Here is a 17,495-nt window from a genome sequence, read left to right as displayed (position 1 = left end):
CGAAGCCAAAGTATGTAACTCCTTATGTAGGGAACCATGGTGACTTCAGGTCTTAGGACTAGTAGTCATACTAATAGCCACATGAGAAAGTATATGACACTCATATAACGATCCATGATACTTTCTCATGGCGGGTCATTCAGTATACATTCTCCAATGCATACCCATGTGTCAACTTGATATCTCTATATCCATGACTTGTGAGATCAAGTCATCTAGTTGACCTACATGCTAGTCTCGTCGCATTAACATTGTCCCTAAATATTAATACTTGACTAGGAATGATTAAGAGTAGTGTTCCCTATATCATCTCACTATCGGTTCAACTAACCGATTGATATAGGTAAGAACCCTTTACTCAAGGACGTTATTATACTTAGTTATTTGGCACCAATACAAGTAAGTATAATAACCAAAACAAATGCCTTTATTTATATATACAAGAATATGATACAATGAGTCCATACAACAATAATCAAATGATTAGCTCTAGGGCTCTACATAATAATCTCCCACTAACACTAGTGCCAATCAGTGTAGGCTCTAGGGCCTAATGACCTAGTGTGACCATCATGCTTTCTCTGTGCCAAAGCCTTGGTCAAGGGATCTGCGATGTTAGCCTCTGTGGGTGCTCTGCAAATCTTCACATCTCCTCTATCGATGATTTCTCAAATGAGATGGAAGCGCCGTAGTATGTGTTTGGTCCGCTGGTGTGAGCGAGGTTCCTTAGCCTGCGCAATTACTCCATTGTTGTCACAATAGAGCTCAATAGGGTTAGCGATGCTAGGAACCACCCCAAATTCAGTGATGAACTTGTGGATCCAAACTGCCTCCTTTACTGCTTCTGATGCAGCAATATACTCGGCCTCTGTTGTAGAATCAGCAACTGTGTCTTGCTTTGAACTCTTCCAGCACACAACACCACCATTTATGCAAAACACGAACCCTGACTGCGATCGATAATCATCCTGGTCGGTCTGGAAGCTGGCATCACTGTAACCCTTTACAGCTAGCTCGTCATTGCCTCCATATATCAAGAAATATTCTATAGTCCTTCTTAACTACTTAAGAATATTCTTGACCGCTATCCAGTGACTTTCACCTGGATCTGACTGGTATCTGCTCGTCATGCTCAAAGCATACGAGACATCAGGACGAGTACATAGCATGGCGTACATGATAGATCCTATGGCTGAGGTATAAGGGATCTGATCCATGCGGTCTCTCTCCTCTCTAGAAGAGGGGCCTTGAGTCTTCGAAAGACTCGCGCCATGTGACATCGGCAGAAATCCCTTCTTGGAGTTCTGCATGGCAAACCGTAGGAGTACCTTGTCAATATATGTACTCTGACTTAGGCCAAACAACTTCTTAGATCTATCTCTATAGATCTGTATGCCTAGAATGCGGGATGCTTGACCTAAGTCCTTCATTGAGAAACAAGTCCCTATCCAAGTCTTGACAGATTGTAGCAAAGGGATGTCTTTCCCAATGAGTAGTATGTCATCCACATACAATATGAGGAAGACAACTATGTCCCCTACAACCTTCTTGTAGACACAAGGTTCATCTTCATTCTTGATGAAACCAAACTATTTGATTGCATCATCGAAGCAAAGATTCCAACTCCGAGAAGCTTACTTTAGTCCATAAATGGACCTATGCAGCTTGCATACTCTACCAGTATGCTGTGGATCTTCACCCTCAGGTTGTGTCATGTACACATCCTTGAGTAGGTTTCCATTCAGAAACGCGGTTTTGACATTTATCTGCCATATCTCATAGTCATGGTATGCTGCAATAGCAAGCATGATCCGAATGAACTTAAACATCGCTACTGGAGAAAAGGTTTCATCATAGTCAATACCATGAATCTGCTTGAAACCTTTAGCTACCAAGTGACCCTTATAGATAAGTCCATCCATGTCAGTCTTTCTCTTAAAGACCCACTTACACCCTATGGGTTTTACCCCTTTAGGTGGATCAACCAAAGTCCATACTTGGTTAGTGTACATGGATTCCATCTCGGATCTCATGGCCTCTAGCCATTTCTCAGAATCTGGTCTCATCACGACTTCCTGATAGGAGGTAGGCTCATCCTCAATGAACACAACGTCATCATGGTCAGACAAGAGAAATGAATATTTCTCAGCCTGATGACGCACCCTATCAGACATGCGAAGAGGTATGTCTACTTGAACTGGTTATTGTTCCTCAACTCCTTGTGGAACAACATCATCCACAACACTTTGTGGTTCCAGTTCAACTTCCATCGAGGCTTCAGTGCTATGGTCCATATCTTGAACTTTTTCAAGATCGAACGTACTTCCACTAGTCTTTCTAGAAACAAAGTCCCTTTCTAGAAATACCCCAGTCTTAGCCACAACTACCTTGTGTTGACTGGGAATGTAGAAGTAATATCCCTTCGTTTCCTTGGGATATCCAATAAAATAGCACTTGTCAGATTTGGGTTCAAGTTTGTCCGAGACTTGACATCGAACGTAAGCCTCACAACCCCAAATCCTCAAAAAAGACACCTAGACATCTCTCCCAGTGTATATCCTATATGGTGTCTTTATCACAGCCTTAGACAGTGTTAGCTAGAGCCCTAGAGCCAATCATTTGATGATTGTATTTTGGACTTATTGTATCATATTCTATATAAATAAAGGCATTTGGATTTTGGTTATTATACTTACTTGTATTGGTGCCAAATAAACAAAGTATAATAATGTCCTTGAATAGATGGTTCTCACCTATATCAATCGGTTAGTTGAATCGATAGTGAGATGATATAGGGAACACTACTCTTAATCATTCCTAGTCGAGTATTAACATTCAGGGACAATGTTAATGTAATAAGACTAGCATGTAGGTCAACTCGATGACTTGATCTCACAAGTCATGGATATAGAGATATCAAGTTGACACATAGGTATACATTAGAGAATGTATACTGAATGACCCGCCATGAGAAAGTATCATGGATCGTTATATGAGTGTCATATACTTTCTCATGTGGCTATTAGTATGACTACTAGTCCTTAGACCTGAAGTCACCATAGATCCCTACATAAGGATATATGTACTTTGGTTTCGTCAAACGTCACCCGTAACTGGGTGGACTATAAAGGTGATTACTGGGTATATAACAAATTATGCAGAGGGATGTGAGTGATGTAGATGGGATCTATCCCTCCTATATGACGGGAGAGACATCGGTATTCTTGATAGAGTGAGACCACGAAGTGCATGGCCATGCCCAAATGAGTCAATATAGGATATTGAGCTCATTTGATTTAGTGAGTCTACTTGGAGTTCAAGATTTAGATTGGTCAGAGGATGACACGGTCTATGCCTCACATTGATCAATCTAGATGTCTAGGATAGAAGGACACTTGTCATATATTGTGAGGAGTCACAATTAGTAGTCACAAGGTGATGTTGGATCTCAACATTTCTTGTAACTTGGGTAGCAATGATGTATTTCTAGATGCCGCTCATTGCTTATGTTTCTAAAGGAGTTTAGAAACATTGCCAACGTTACAAGAACCTATTGGGTCACACACAAAGAACAAGTGGATGGAGATTAGGTTCATATGATGAACCAATTGGATTCGGATTGATTTAAATTAGACTTATTGAGTTAGACTCAATTAGATTCAATTGTTGAATGAGTTTAATTTAAATTTGATTCATTGAGTCAATTTATATTAATGAATTGAGATTCATTAGATTGAAATTGACTTGAGTCAAAGGTTGGATTCAACTCAACAAGGAAGAAAAAATTGGTCAATTTTGACTCGACCAAATGGGAAGTTGAAACATCAAGTTTGACTTGATGTATTGCCACTTCATGGAGGATGACTCATCCTACATGGCAGCCACATCATCTCCACCTCATGAGGTGTGCCACCTCATGGAGGTTACACCTCCCATTCCATTTAATGTGGCCGGCCACATTAAATGGGGAGGTTACAATGGTGTGGCCGGCCACACTAATGCAAAAGGAGGTTTTGTTTTGTGTGAATTGGTGTGTGTTAATGCTTCATCTTCTTCCTTAGCTTCTTCCTCCTCCTTACTACTGTTGCCGTGGGGTTTCATGGAGGGTGAAGATATGTGAGTTGTGTTCCAAGAGAATAGAGAAAGTGAAGGTCACAAAGGAGGATACTACTAGTGAGTGTATAAGATTCCTTTTCACTTTCTCTCTTTTCTCTCTTCCAAATCCTATCCGAGAGCCTTAGAAAGTGCTAGCACACTTGGGGTACTCTCTTCTCCATCCTTGTGTGTTAGAGAACATACCTTGTTCGTGTGGATATCACTAGAGAGTTGTCTACGTTGACAACTTCGAGATCCAACGTACCTTGGACTTGCGGGATTACGAAAAGGGCACGCATCGAAGGTATAAATGGTTTTTCTTTGTAGATCTATTGTAGATCATTGTTTGAAACTCGTACTTGTTTTTCCGAAAGTTTTTCTTCGCACAGATCCAATGGCTAGGGTGATTCGGGGTTTCTGCGACGCGAAAAAACGATTTTCGTGGCCCGAAAAACCCAACAGTGGTATCAGAGCCACGTGCGAAGCGAGTACGAGTTTAGATTTGTATTTTTATGAAAAATATGTATACTGTAACATTCTGTGAATTTTCTAATTTTTATGATTTTATGGGTATTTTTCTCGTAGAAGCGAAGCACAAGTGTTATTACACTTGTAGGCTTCGACTACCGAGAAGAATTTTCCGAAACGGCAATGTTTCGACCCAAATCGTTTTGGGACAGCGGACTTAGGCACTATAGGATTGCTTAGGAGCAACTCGTGATGGTTAGATCGCGGGTAGGAGTACTGCCCCTAACCCCGCAAGGGGATTTGCTCCGCGATTGCGCCCAAAATTGCTAATCGGGACCGCCGGGAAAAAATTTACTCATAAAATCTGTAAAATTATGAAAAATAATAGAAAAATTACAGAAATATATAATTTTGAATTATATATTAATTTTGTGATAGTCATGGCCCAAAGACCCAATTCGATTTGACAATTGTGTTGTAATTCATAATACGACCTGCGTGCCGTTATGTGATGTGCGTGCTTGTATTTTATTTTTATTTTATTTTCGCGACCTGCGCGTCGTGCCTTTCTATTATTCTGGTTGTAAATTAGATTTAGACTCGAATGTAACTCGAGTTTCAAAAATTATAATATACAAATTTGGAGCTGTGGAAGGTCCACTCGAGACGGAGTTACGAGAAAGGCGCGAGCAACACAAGGTGGTCAAAAGGAAGGCGCTTGAGAAGTTGACCTTAGGTTGACCATCCAATCTTCTCATTGGCTTGAGAAGATCGTAGTAGGGCCATGACTAATCACAAAACTTAGTTAATTACTTGTGTATATGATGCATGTTTAATTAAGTAATTAATTAGTGCCTAGCGATTAAGATTAGATCTAAATCGTGCACAAGATGCACCCTTACGATTAGATTAGATCTACATCGTGTACAAAATGCACTCTATCGATTAGATTAGATCTATTTCGTGTATATGATACAACATCATTTAGATTAGATCTAAATCACGACAACTCAAAATGCCTACCATGCCGTGATACCTACCACTACCTCGATCGCATGATGTTGTTGAATCTGCCAAAGCAGAGCCACACATACTATCTTGGTAGGGTACGGAGGGACAATCTTGGTCCCGCCTATCAATGCATGGGCGAGTACAAACTCAATTAGATTGAGTATTCCTAGTTTACTCGGTTGGATCGAGTACAACTATAAGCATTCTTCCAATGGTTGGTAAGGTAGGACAAAATCACGTTTATATTAATTCTCGGGCGTATTAGCCAAAGCTAACTCGAGTTTTAATATAAATGCGGATTTCATCCTATAAACAAGAGTTGCATAGAGATGTAATTGGTAATCGTTACGTACCGATCATACTAAGTCTTGGGCGTATTAGCCAAAGCTAACTCAAGGGTTAGTATGATGTGGATCTTGTCCCACATGAATTATAGAATTCAGTGGGAGCATCATTTAGTTAAAGGCCTAATTAATGATTAAGAATATGATACTTATTTCTGCATTTATTTCTGTTGTAGAATTACCATGATGTCGAACACGAACATCTTCTCTCTGCGTTCTATCCTTAAGAAGGACAAGCTCAACGGAGCAAATTTCCTGGACTGGTACAGGAATCTGAGAATAGTCCTCACTCAGGAACGTAAACTGTATGTTCTAGAGCAGCCCATTCCGGAGGCTCCTCCTGCCACTGCCACACGAGCAGACCGAGATGCTTACAAGAAGCATCAAGATGACGCATTAGATGTGTCCTGTCTTATGCTCGCAACCATGAACTCAGAGCTTCAGAAGCAACATGAGTTGATGAGCGCTTACGATATGGTTGAACATCTTTGTCACCTATATCAAGGACAAGCAAGGCACTGGAAGAGGAACTCCAAAGAATACCTGGAAGATCTTAAGAAGAAGAGAAATAAGATTTCTACTTCAGGTATACATGTTATAGAAGTCAACCTCTCTATTTCTTCATCGTGGGTATTAGATACCAGATGTGCTTCGCACATTTGTACTAATGTACAAGCGCTGAGAAATAGCAGGGCATTGACGAAGGGTGAGATAGACCTACGAGTAGGCAATGGAGCACGGGTTGCTGCTATTGCTGTAGGAACTTACCATCTATCTCTTCCCTCTGGGCTTGTACTAGAATTAGATGATTGTTGTTATGTGTCTGCCTTGACTAAGAACTTAATTTCAGTTTCTTGTTTAGACAAGAAAGGATTTTCGTTTATAATAAAGAACAAATGTGTTCCGTCTATTTAAACGATATGTTCTATTGTAGTGCACCTCTGATAAACGGACTCTATATTCTAGATCTTGAGAGCCCTATCTATAACATAAATACCAAGAGGTTCAAGTCAAACGACATGAACCAAACCTACCTCTGGCACTGTCGCTTAAATGACAAGCGCTTATCCCAGCTCCATAAGGATGGTTTGCTGGACTCATTTGATTTTGAATCATATGAGATATGCGAGTCATGCCTACGAGGCAAGATGACCAAGACTCCCTTTAGTGGGCACAGCGAGAGAGCGACTGATTTGTTAGGACTCATTCATAGTGATGTATGTGGCCCTTTCAATGTCGCTGCTAGAGGCGGTTATAGGTACTTCATCACATTTACTGATGACTTCAGTAGATATGGTTATGTGTACTTGATGACACATAAGTCAGAATCCTTTGAAAAGTTCAAAGAATTCAAGAATGAAGTACAGAACCAGCTTGGCAAGAGTATTAAGATACTTCGATGAGATCGAGGTGGAGAATACCTTAGCCATGAGTTTCGTGACTATCTAGCTGAGTGTGGGATTCTATCCCAACTCACTCCTCTTGGAACACCACAGTGGAATGGTGTATCCGAAAGGAGGAATCATACCCTATTAGATATGGTACGATCGATGATGAGTCACACAGATCTTCCGACATACCTTTGGGGCTATGCTCTAGACACGGCAGCTTTTATACTCAACCGAGTTCCATCCAAGGCCGTGATAAAGACACCATATAGGATATGGACTGGGAGAGATGCCCAGGTGTCTTTCATGAGGATTTGGGGTTGTGAGGCTTACGTACGACGTCAAGTCTCAGACAAATTAGGACCCAAATCCGACAAGTGCTATTTCATTGGATATCCCAAGGAAACTAAGGGATATTACTTCTACATTCCCAGTCAGCACAAGGTAGTTGTGGCAAAGACTGGGGTCTTTCTAGAAAGACTAGTGGGAGCGCGTTCGATCTTGAAGAAGTTCAAGATGCGAACAATAGCACTGATGCCTCGATGGAAATTGAACTGGAACCACAAAGTGTTGTGGATGATGTTCCACAAGGAGTTGAGGAACAACAACCAGTTCAAGTAGACATTCCTCTTCGCAGGTCTGATAGGTCGTCAGCCTGAGAGATACTCATTTCTCTTGTCTGACCATGATGACGTTGTGCTCATAGAGGATGAGCCTACCACCTATCAGGAAGCTGTGATGAGACCAGATTCCGAGAAATGGCTAGAGGCCATGAGATCCGAGATGGAATCCATGTACACCAACCAATTTTGGACTTTGGTTGATCCACCTGAAGGGGTAAAACCCATAGGGTGCAAGTGGGTCTTTAAGAGAAAGACTGACATGGATGGACTTATTTATAAGGGTCGCTTGGTAGCTAAAGGTTTCAAGTAGATTCATGGTATTGACTATGATGAGACCTTTTCTCCAGTAGCGATGTTTAAGTCCATTTGGATCATGCTTGCTATTGCAGCCTACCATGACTATGAGATATGGCAGATGGATGTCAAAACCGCGTTTCTAAATGGAAACCTGCTCGAGGATGTGTACATGACACAACCTGAGGGTTTTGTAGATCCACAGCATACTAGTAGAGTATGCAAGCTGCATAGGTCCATTTATGGACTAAAGCAAGCTTCTCGGAGCTGGAATCTTCAATTCGATGATGCAATCAAACAGTTTGGTTTCATTAAGAACGAAGATGAACCTTGTGTCTACAAGAAGGTTGTAGGGGATATAGTTGTCTTCCTCATATTGTATGTGGATGACATACTACTCATTAGGAAGGACATCCCTATGCTTCAGTCTCTCAAGACCTGGCTAGGGAGTTGCTTCTCAATGAAGGACTTAGGTGAGGCATCTCGTATTCTAGGGATACAGATCTATAGAGATAGATCTAAGAGATTGCTTGGCCTAAGTCAGAGTACATACATTGACAAGGTACTCCTTCGGTTTGCCATGCAGAACTCCAAGAAGGGATTTCTGCCGATGTCACATGGCATGAGTCTTTCGAAGACTCAAGGTCCCTCTTCTAGAGAGGAGAGAGACCGCATGGATCAGATCCCTTATGCCTCAGCCATAGGATCGATCATGTACCCCATGCTATGTACTCGACCTGATGTCTCGTATGCTTTGAGCATGACAAGCAGATACCAGTCAGATCTAGGTGAAAGTCACTGGATAGCGGTCAAGAATATTCTTAAGTACTTAAGAAGGACTAAAGAATATTTCTTGATATATGGAGGCAATGATGAGCTAGCTGTAAAGGGTTACAGTGATGCTAGCTTCCAGACCGACCAGGATGACTATAGATCGTAGTCGGGGTTCGTGTTTTGCATTAATGGTGGTGCTGTGAGCTGGAAGAGTTCGAAGCAGGACACAGTAGCTGATTCTACAACAGAAGCCGAGTACATTGCTGCATCAGAGGCAGCAAAGGAGGCAGTTTGGATCCGCAAGTTCATCACTGAACTTGGGGTGGTTCCTAGCATTGCTGACCCCATTGAGCTCTATTGTGACAACAATGGAGCTATAGCACAGGCGAAGGAACCTCGCTCACACCAGCGGACCAAACACATACTACGGCGCTTCCATCTCATTCGAGAGATCATCGAGAGAGGAGATGTGAAGATTTGCAGAGTACCTACAGAGGCTAACATCGCAGATCCCTTGACCAAGGCTTTGGCACAGAAGAAGCATGATGGTCACACTAGGTCATTTGGGCTTAGAGCCTACACTGATTGGCACTAGTGCTAGTGGGAGATTGTTAGCTAGAGCCCTAGAGCCAATTATTTGATGATTGTATTTTGGACTTATTGTATCATATTCTATATAAATAAAGGCATTTGGATTTTGGTTATTATACTTACTTGTATTGGTGCCAAATAAACTAAGTATAATAATGTCCTTGGTAGATGGTTCTCACCTATATCAATCGGTTAGTTGAACCGATAGTGAGATGATATAGGGAACACTACTCTTAATCATTCCTAGTCGAGTATTAACATTCAGGGACAATGTTAATGCAATAAGACTAGCATGTAGGTCAACTCGATGACTTGATCTCACAAGTCATGGATATAGAGATATCAAGTTGACACATGGGTATACATTAGAGAATGTATACTGAATGACCCGCCATTAGAAAGTATCATGAATCGTTATATGAGTGTCATATACTTTCTCATGTGGCTATTAGTATGACTACTAGTCCTTAGACCTGAAGTCACCATAGATCCCTATATAAGGAGTTATGTACTTTGATTTCGTCAAACGTCACCCGTAACTGGGTGGACTATAAAGGCGATTACTGGGTATATAACAAATTATGCAGAGGGATGTGAGTGATGTAGATGGGATCTATCCCTCCTATATGACGGGAGAGACATCGGTATTCTTGATAGAGTGAGACCACGAAGTGCATGGCCATGCCCAAATGAGTCAATATAGGATATTGAGCTCATTTGATTTAGTGAGTCTACTTGGAGTTCAAGATTTAGATTGGTCAGAGGATGACACGGTCTATGTCTCACATTGATCAATCTAGATGTCTAGGATAGAAGGACACTTGTCATATATTGTGAGGAGTCACAATTAGTAGTCACAAGGTGATGTTGGATCTCAACATTTCTTGTAACTTGGGTAGCAATGATGTATTGCTAGATGCCGCTCATTGCTTATATTTATAAAGGAGTTTAGAAACATTGCCAACATTACAAGAACCTATTGGGTCACACACAAAGAACAAGTGGATGGAGATTAGGTTCATATGATGAACCAATTGGATTCGGATTGATTTAAATTAGACTTATTGAGTTAGACTCAATTAGATTCAATTGTTGAATGAGTTTAATTTAAATTTGATTCATTGAGTCAATTTATATTAATGAATTGAGATTCATTAGATTGAAATTGACTTGAGTCAAAGGTTGGATTCAACTCAACAAGGAAGAAAAAATTGGTCAATTTTGACTTAACCAAATGGGAAGTTGAAACATCAAGTTTGACTTGATGTATTGCCACTTCATGGAGGATGACTCATCCTACATGGTAGCCACATCATCTCCACCTCATGAGGTGTGCCACCTCATGGAGGTTACACCTCCCATTCCATTTAATGTGGCCGGCCACATTAAATGGGGAGGTTACAATGGTGTGGCCGGCCACACTAATGCAAAAGGAGGTTTTGTTTTGTGTGAATTGGTGTGTGTTAATGCTTCATCTTCTTCCTTAGCTTCTTCCTCCTCCTTACTACTGTTGCTGTGGGGTTTCATGGAGGGTGAAGATATGTGAGTTGTGTTCCAAGAGAATAGAGAAAGTGAAGGTCACAAAGGAGGATACTACTAGTGAGTGTATAAGATTCCTTTTCGCTTTCTCTCTTTTCTCTCTTCCAAATCCTATCCGAGAGCCTTAGAAAGTGCTAGCACACTTGGGGTACTCTCTTCTCCATCCTTGTGTGTTAGAGAACATACCTTGTTCGTGTGGATATCACTAGAGAGTTGTCTACGTTGACAACTTCGAGATCCAACGTACCTTGGACTTGCGGGATTACGAAAAGGGCACGCATCGAAGGTATAAATGGTTTTTCTTTGTAGATCTATTGTAGATCATTGTTTGAAACTCGTACTTGTTTTTCTGAAAGTTTTTCTTCGCACGGATCCAATGGCTAGGGTGATTCGGGGTTTCCGCGACGCGAAAAAGCGGTTTTTGCGGCTCGAAAAACCCAACAGACAGAACTCGGTTGAGAATGAAAGCTGCTGTGTCTAGAGCATAGCCCCAAAGGTATGTCGGAAGATCTGTGTGACTCATCATCGGTCGTACCATATCTAATAGGGTACGATTCCTCCTTTTGGATACACCATTCCACTGTGGTGTTCTAGGAGGAGTGAGTTGGGATAGAATCCCACACTCAGCTAGATGGTCACGAAACTCATGGCTAAGGTATTCTCCACCTCGATCTGATCGAAGTATCTTAATTCTCTTGCCAAGCTGGTTTTATACTTCATTCTTGAATTCTTTGAACTTTTCAAAGGATTTAGACTTATGTGTCATCAAGTACACATAACCATATCTACTAAAGTCGTCAGTAAATGTAATGAAGTACCTATAACCACCTCTAGCAGCGACATTGAAAGGGCCACATACATCACTATTTATAAGACTTAACAAGTCAGTCACTCTCTCACTGTGTCCAATAAAGGGAGTCTTAGTCATCTTGCCTAGAAGACATGACTCGCATGCCTCATATGATTCAAAATCAAATGAGTCCAGCAAACCATCTCGATGGAGCTGGGATAAGCGTTTGTCATTTATATGACCTAGCGACAGTGCCAGAGATAGGTTGGGTTCATGTCATTTGACTTGAACCTCTTGGTACTTATGTTATAGATAGGGCTCTCAAGGTCTAGAATAAAGAGTCCGTTCATCATAGGTGCACTACAATAGAACATGTCATTTAAATAAACTGAACAACATTTGTTCTTTATTATAAATGAAAAACCTTTCTTGTCCAAACAAGAAACTGAAATTATGTTCTTAGTCAAAGAAGGAACATAACAACAATCATCCAACTCTAGTACAAGCCCAGAGGGCAAAGATAGAAAATAAGTCCCTACAGCAATAGTACTCGTAGGTCCACCTCGCCCTTTGTCAATGCCCTGCTATTTCTCAGTACCTGCACATTAGTACAAATGTGAGAAGCACATCCGGTATCTAATACCTATGATGAAGAAATAGATAGATTGACTTCTATAACATATATACCTGAAGTGGAAGTCTCACTTCTCTTCTTCTTAAGATCTTCCAGGTACACTTTGCAGTTCCTCTTCTAGTGCCCGGTCTGACCGCAGTGGAAGCAGGTAGCATCCTTGGCAACCCCTCCTTTAGGCTTCAGTGCCTTGCCTTTGCCCTTGGCTTGGGACTTGCCCTTGCCTTTAGGCTTGCCCTTGCCCTTTTGTTTCTGAACCATCAGGATAGAGTTGGGCTTAACCTTCTTAAGGTTGAGCTCAGCAGTTCGTAACATACTAAGCAGTTCGGGTAGTGGCTTGTTAATTTTGTTCATGTTGTAGTTCATGACAAATTGACTATAGCTCTCTAGCAAAGACTGCAAGATCAGGTCAGTGGCCAGCTCTTGGCCAAGTGGGAATCCCAACCTCTGTAGATTCTCTATGTACCCAATCATCTTGAATACATATGGACCTACGAGAGCCCCATCTGACATCTTGCACTGAAATAGTGCCATTGAAATCTCAAATCTCTCGTGTCGCGCTTTTCCTTGATATAGTTGACGAAGATGTTCATCCATATCATAAACACCCATTAACTCATGTTGCTTCTGAAGCTCAGAGTTCATGGTCGTGAGCATTAGACATGATACATCTAATGCGTCATCTTGATGCTTCTTGTAAGCATCTTTGTCTGCTCACGTGGAATTGGCAGGAGGAGCCTCCGGAATGGGCTGCTCCAGAACGTACAGTTTACGTTCTTGGGTGAGAACTATTCTCAGATTCCTGTACCAGTCCAGGAAATTTGCTCCATTGAGCTTGTCCTTATCGAGGACAGAACGCAGGGAGAAAGAGTTTGTATTTGACGTCATGGTTATCTACAACAAAAAATGCAGAAAATAAATAAACATCATATTCTATTAATCACTTAATTAGGCCTTTTAATTAAATGATGCTCCCACTAAATTCTATAATTCATGTGGGACAAGATCCACATCATACTACGCTTTGAGTTAGCTTTGGCTAAATCACCCAAGACTTAGTATGATCGATAGGTAACTAATTACCAATTACATCTCTATGCAACTCTTGTTTATAGGATCAAGATCCACATTTATATTAAAACTTGAGTTATCTTTGACTAATACGCCCAAGAGTTAATATAAACATGATTTTGACCTATCTACCAACAATTGAAAAATGCCTATAGTTAAACTCGATCCAATTGAGTTAACTAGTTACTCAATCTAATTGAGTTGTACTCACCCATGCATTGATAGGCAGGACCAAGCGTTGCTCTGCTTTGGCAGATTCAACAACAATATGCGATCGAGGTAGTGATGGGTATCACTGCATGATAGGCATTTCGAGTTGATGCGATTAAGATCTAATCTAATCGACGAGGTGTATCATATACGCGATGTAGATCTAATCTAATCGTTAGGGCGCATCATGTACGTGATTTAGATCTAATCTAATCGTCGAGGTGTATCATATACACGATTGATCGAATCGAATCGTTAAGGCGCTAATTAATTACTTATTCTAGCATGCATCACATATACACACACAATCAATTAATTAAATATTTTGTGATTAGTCATGGCCCTACTACGATCTTCTCAAGCCAATGAGAAGATCGGATGGTCAACCTAAGATCAACAGCTTCTCAAGCTCCTTCCTTGACCACCTTGTGTTACTCGCGCCCTCCTCGTAACTCTGTCTCGAGTGGACCTTCCACCGCTCCATTTTGTACATTAAAAAAGTGAAACTCGAGTTACATTCAAGTCTAAACTAATTTACAACAGGAAATAAAAATAGGAAAGGCACGACGCGCAGGTAACGTATCACATACAACACGCACATCACAGAAAATGGCACGCAGGCCATAATATGAATTACAACACAGAATTTCCAATCTAATTGGGTTTTTTGGGCCATGACCATCACAAAATAATACATAATTCTAACTTATGTAATTTCTATAAATTTATGTAATTTTTCTTACAATTTTTATGAGTAAAAATTCCCGTCGGTCCCGTTTAGCGATTTTCAGGCGCAATCGCGGAACGAAGCCCCTTGCGGGGTCAGGGGCAGCGCCCCTACCCGCGATATAACCATCGCGAGTGTTCCTAAGCGATCCTAGAGTGCCTTAGTCCGCTGTCCCAAAAGGATTTGGGGTGAAACCTTGCTGTTTCGGAAATATCTTCTTGGTAGTCGAAGCCTACAAGTGTCTAAACACTTGTGCTTCGCTTCTACGAGGAAATTTCCCATAAAATCAATAAAAATCATAAAAATACAGAAACTTACAGATCTGTAGAATTTCATAAAATTCAAAATAAAACATGTTTACGCTTCGCACGTGGCTCTGATACCACTGTAGGGTTTTTCGGGCCGCAAAAACCGCTTTTTGCGTTACGGAAACCCCGAAATCCCCATGCCACGAATCCGTACGAAGAAATAAAATTTCATATATAGGTTTTCTAAGCCTAGATCTACTTTAGATCTACAAGATTAAAAGGTTACCCTTGATGCGAAGTCCTTCGCGTAATCCCGCTCGTTCAAGGTTCGCTGGATCTCGAGAGTATCAAGGTAGATACTCCTCTATGCGTATCCTGTAACGACCCACCTTTCTACACTACTACTACTCTCTAAAGGTGACCGTTACTTGACTACTAACTCTACTTAACAGGTACGTTACTTAACTTCGAGAAATCCCTACCGAAAAATTTCGACAGAGTCTCCCCTGTACCGGTGACCCCAAACTGGGATACAAACACTATATACACAGCCACAGGCGGCTGGAACATATTTTTCACAACCACGCAGAAATAATAACACGACACTAAAAAGAAACTATTCTAGCAATAGGAAACTATATAGCTCCAACAATAGGAAATAACTCAACTAACAATGCGGAATAGACTCAATTAATCAACATAGACAAAGGAAACAACTAATACAATCTCTATCAACTTAATAACTGAAAGAAAACTCAAAAGGAGTCTTGACAGTTTCCTTAGCAAACTCATGATCTTTCCATAGTCCTGGCATCACACACCATCACAGCATCTCCTTGTCGCCTTCCTTTCATACTTTAGCTTTTCCTTTATCTGCAGTAGGAGGAATAAGCATAAAGCTTAGTGAGCGCTATCTACTCACAAAAACTCGATATGCATGTATATGAATAAAAAATATGCTAAAACTGAATGCTAACATGTAAAGCTACTCATGCTCATAAATAGCAAAGGAACTAACTGAAAAGCTAACATGTAAAGCTAATCATGCTCATAAATAGCAAAGGAATCTAACTAACTGAAATACTAAACATGTATAGCAAATCATGCTCATAAACCAATAAAGGAATCATACTAACTGAAATACTAAACATGTATAGCTAATCATGCTCATAAATAGCAAAGAAATCTAACTAACTGAAATACTAAACATGTAAAACTAATCATAGAACTATCATGTGTATCAATAAGAAACTGAATTGATACCTAAGCTAAACTAATTAATGCTAAACTGAGTCTAACTTGTATTCACATAACTAATTTGTGAAGTTTTGAAAACTATTTACATAATAGATTAAAATAATAATCATGCTGCTGATGGGCCCGGCAACTGCGTGCATCCCTAACTAAACCCGGGATTGCAAGTTCCGAGTCTAGTAGGGTTTACTAGGTTATCTAAACCTAGGGACGACTGTGGGAGTCCAACCCAATGGATATCTAATCCAGTACAGTGCCACTGCTGAAAATAAAATACTGATTTCATAGCTAATTTTCTTACCTTGCTTTAACTAGGTTATCTGAACCTAGAACTAGGTTATCTGAACCTAGAGGCGACTGTGGGAGCCCACCCATTGGACCATAGTCCCATATAAGCTGAAGCAAAACTAAATAAGTTATTTTAAATGCTTCTACTGCATTAACTGAGCTATTAAAATGCCTACTGTAGTATTATATTGAGCTAAGCATTTTATCAAACAGTTGGTGTGCACTAGAACACACCCTGCGTACTGAAAATCTGTATACAAAGCTCAACCTAAATCTGCATGCAAAGCTTAACAAAAATCTGCATATTAAGCCTATCAAAAATCTACATACTTATAAAAATCTGCATGCTATAAAAATAGGACTGATCATGTCATTCCAATAGCCAATGAGAAATACTGCTCGTGCTCTACTAATAGCATAAATGAAATCTGCATTTGCTAAAGAACTAAACTAAATCTGCACTTAATATTCTGCAAAGGAAACTGCTTATGTCCAGCTAACATCACAATGAAATCTGCACTTTAAATTCTGCAAAGGAAACTGCTTATGTCCAGCTAATAACACAATGAAATCTGCACTAATCCTTAATCAAATCTGCACACTAATACTTAATAAAACTACACTATAAGCTTACAAAATCTGCTCTATGATTGAAGTTCTGCGTACAAGCTTAAACTAAAACTAAAACTGCACTATAAACTTGTTCATGCACCTTGTGGCTTCTCTTGTCGTGAGAATTGCTCTAAAGCTTATTTCACACCTTATGTGAAGCCAACTGTTCATATACCTCTTGAAATTTCGTGCCTATTAAAACTTCAAACATACCTCTTTAATTATAGAACTGTAATCAAATCTCTGCTACCTTTTTCAGCATTTTTAAGCCTGTAGGGAAGTCAAATATACCTAAACCAAATACTTAATGAAACAATCCAAATTCATTCCTTTCCATCTAAAACGTTAGAAGCCTTTGATTCCTTAACAGCATCACTAATTCTCAGATTAATCCCATTTTTGCCCTACCAGATAGCTATCTGTGAACCTAAAAGCTAACATGAGGAAACATAATCATCTGTCATTTAATCCTAATCTACTGATGACTACCAGTAAATTTCTAGAAAATCCTAAAAGAAGATATAACAAGTTCCTCAC

This window comes from Zingiber officinale, chromosome 7A, assembly GCF_018446385.1.
Source record: "Zingiber officinale cultivar Zhangliang chromosome 7A, Zo_v1.1, whole genome shotgun sequence".
Lineage (NCBI taxonomy): Eukaryota > Viridiplantae > Streptophyta > Magnoliopsida > Zingiberales > Zingiberaceae > Zingiber > Zingiber officinale.
The sequence above is the reverse complement of the archived record's forward strand: the minus strand, read 5'-3'. Positions refer to the sequence as shown.